Here is a 3,799-nt window from a genome sequence, read left to right on the forward strand (position 1 = left end):
GAGGCAAATATATTGATATAAAGTGAAATCACTTCTTTCAGTCCATTTTAAATTCTGGGAAATTTCTCAACTTTGTAATTGGAATGTGAACTGCTGAACAAGTCAGTTTAAAAAAAAGGGAACAATTTCATCTAGTATAAAGGGTCACAGATTGAAACAATAAACCTTTCCAAAATTAGTGCATCATCCATAACATGAAGACAGATAACACCTGAGAAATAAAAGTGACATTTTCGCATACATTCAAGTCAGCCTCCTGGGTACCTTTACCCCACAAGTCCAGTTTATTTCTGATATGACTACTGATCAACACCTTGACATTAGCTGCAATGGTGGAACCCAAACAGCACGCTATCAGCATGAACCATATTACTAGTGTACAAATACACAAAACATCATCGCACAAAAGTTTAAAGTCACATCACGCAGTATGAAGAGGATACAAATTTGAACAAGGACAATTACCCTACAGCTGGAATGGCAGTGTATTGAGCACAGCCTCTTCACACACTAGGCAATTCACCATGTCATGATATTACATTACATTCATAGATTTTGAGAGAAATCAACATAGTAAATATCTGAATCTTGTATTTAGAGCTCATCATCAATGGAATAATGAATTTAGATATAGTAGGATTATACAATAGACTTTAGTGTTAATGGGTCAATATACTCAAGATTTTGAGTATAAAATAAATACCCTTCACAATAATGCAACTTCTTCAGTGACACCAGGGTGTCACATATATAATTTCTGTCCATTATCAGTGCATCTAGGCTCCCGAATAAACACAACTGCAGCGACTTTCTGCCCGAGATGACCTCAAATTGCTCAATTCTTCAAAATTATTTCATATGCCTGGAAAACATGTTGGGATACCTCTGGGGCTCTGCATTTCAGCGATAACTGTAACAAAGGAAAGAGTCAATAACACATCAGTGTACGGTCAGAGTCACATGTTGGATTAGCTGTGATGAAAGAGCAGCTTGTCTGAAAATTTCACATGTACATTAGAAAAATTAAGCTTATCCATTTCTCTTCGGACATTAAATGCAACGTGTATTAATTATTTGAAAATATGGCCAGTGGAATATTATCTCCAAGAATTATAATCTTAATTTAATCTGATTTTTAAACATGCTTAATCTTTAACACTGCACTGGTTTGAAAAGAATACATTTGGTACTTTGTGAACTTAACATTAATCAAAACAGCAGGACACCGAGTATGAAGCCAATAGTGACGATAAATTGCTCTTTCATACCAGCAGACAAATGTAAAACAGCAGGTAATGAAACACAGCCTTTTCAAACAAAAGGCCCCATTGAATGGCAATGAAGGCAAAAACCACTCTATATCATTAAATTGTATGAATAATCTAGTCTGTACTCAGTAAATGTTATAGTCACAGGTTTTGAACCAGCACATGTAAGAAACAGATAGAAGGTACGTGAAAGGCACAACTTGCCATTTTAAGTAACAAATCCTTTTACTGTAAAAGGATTACAGTAAATATGTAATTTACTTTCATGATGGCTTTTTAACGGATATGCTATTGACTCCCATTAGGAACAAAGCAACAACTGCTAGTCATTGTACTCTGGACTTCACACAATAAACATGAGTGGTTTTCTAATTCAGCAAGCAGAAAAACATGTAAACTAAAAAGAATGAAGAAATTGAAGTAAATAATTAAGTTCATCCACACATCTATGAACACCTTATACGACACTGCTTTTGAATAAATATTATGAGGGGGCAGATGTACAATGGCACAAAATATTTTTCAACATTCTTACTTTTAGATGTTGGCTTCTGATTTATGACGTAGATCAGCGGAAATTAGTTGGTCTAACTATTTAAGTTATACATGTTACACAGCATCAACTTCAGCTGCTCACCTAGAGTAATGTCAATTTCCATCCCCCTTCCAATATTCATGTCAGTTAAATGTGCAGTGCTGGAAGCAAGTGTGTTGCATTAAAAAGAAGCAGGGAATGATCATTTGGCCAAAACAAAACTATCCATGATGCCAGACAAAACGCAAACTGTATTTTTAAAATACAATCTGTAGCCCTCTGTCCCCCTCAATCTGCAACTAATTTCAACTTAAGAAAAATAATCAGTTTTCATTAGAACACTGTAGAATTCTGACCAATTTTCTTTTTTAAGTTGCGACACTTGATTCGCAATAATGCACTTTAAAGCAGGTTAAAGCAAAAATAATGCCACAAATTTTCTGAAACTAGAGATCAATTGCTTAAAATAGTGTCAGCATCGTCTGAATCAATCAAATCCAGCATTATTTATAGTTCTAATCAACTACTTAATTAGGGAGCTTATGGTAAATTACTTATTTAGTCATCATGGGATAGTGAATCAGCAACACTGAAAATAGGCATCAGAAAAAAGCTAGCTAGTAAAGCATAGCAAAAAAGACACTGCATAAGCATAGGGCAAAGAATGGAATTGGCAAGTATTTGCAACTGACTAAAATTAAGTGAATTGCTAACCTCCAAATCCTGACCCGTTGGACAAAACCACCATGGCAGGCATGCAACAAAGGGAAAAAAAAGTAACTATAAAATACCACATTTTTCCCCCAACATAAATCAGAAAGAAAATATTCCTGATTAATATACAAACGGCGTGTAGGGACATAATGCAAAACATTAAGAACAGACACACAGGGAAGGCTACACAACAATGCATATTACAGAACAAGACTTCTGAAGTTGGACTAATACAAAGAATAATATTACATTGTTAAATTTAGTACTTAAAAACATTTGCTTCTAAACATTGGACAACTTAGAAGTATGGTTGGTGGTAAAACTGAATTGTAAGCAAGATGCAACTTGAATAAAATTCTCTGAATAAATTACAAAAGATAGGAGACATTTCCACTCTCTCATCTTATTCAAGTAGAAAATTAACAGGCATGCCTGTAAACCTGCCAATAAATACAGCAGGAACAATTCGCTTGTCAGTAGATTTCCAGATTTTGTATTGGCTTCTGTTAAAGTGAATGTTGGCAATAAATAAAGAGCTTATGTACAGTAAAAGCTTATTCTACACACCACATTACAAAATGGAAGGATATACATTCACCACCACCACTCCACATTCACAATACTTTGTATAAACACTGAATGATGCAAGAATTCCAAATATTTAAAAATAAAGTAAAAGCTTCAAAAGCATAAACGGAGATGCTGTTCAACACTTACCGTATAATTGGGATTGCCTGGTTGAATTCTAAGCTCTGCTAAAACCCAGATTCCATTTGTCAATTTAAGGGATTGATATAACATATCTTGTCCTTCAACATTCCTCTTTGCAACAGTGAAAATATTATTGCTTTGAAGCTTATTAGTGACTGCATCTGCAAGTTTAGAAAACAATTTTCAGCAATCGAGGAAGTATAAAATCTGGACAAATTCTACTATTGAAACTTGAGTAATTACATTAGCAGTATCCAGCATTATTATTTATTCCTGAAGAGCTCTGGGCCAACAGCACGCAGAATTATTTTTGAGACCTGTATTTATAATTCAAGAATGTGCATGCAGCCAATAGACACACATTACAAATTTAGTTTTCAGATTACTGAAAGTTCTAATGATGTAGCTGGATAAACCTGTACTTCGAATAGAAAAACATGGACAGCAAGACAACCAGTTTTCCTTTCAAACAACGCCCTGTACCCAATTTCATATACCAGGTTTGGCACCTGCATGGTCCCATGAACAGGACAGCTCGAGCCAAAGCACAATCATTTCAAATATGTTTGAA

The 3,799-nt window shown here is 34.7% G+C and overlaps 1 long non-coding RNA gene across 1 annotated transcript; it reads right to left on the bottom strand.

Moving 5' to 3' along the window:
* Positions 1–238: 238 nt before the first annotated feature.
* On the bottom strand, positions 239–3,793 carry LOC125481428. The gene is made up of 3 exons (XR_007261332.1): positions 3,235–3,793; positions 2,518–2,526; positions 239–910 (listed from the first exon to the last, which is right to left on the bottom strand). It is a non-coding gene; the product is annotated as an uncharacterized LOC125481428 (long non-coding RNA).
* Between the last annotated feature and the right edge of the window lie 6 nt (positions 3,794–3,799).

The sequence above is a fragment of the Rhincodon typus genome, unplaced genomic scaffold (assembly GCF_021869965.1).
Source record: "Rhincodon typus isolate 14 unplaced genomic scaffold, sRhiTyp1.1 hic_rhity00002114, whole genome shotgun sequence".
Taxonomy (NCBI): Eukaryota; Metazoa; Chordata; class Chondrichthyes; order Orectolobiformes; family Rhincodontidae; genus Rhincodon; species Rhincodon typus.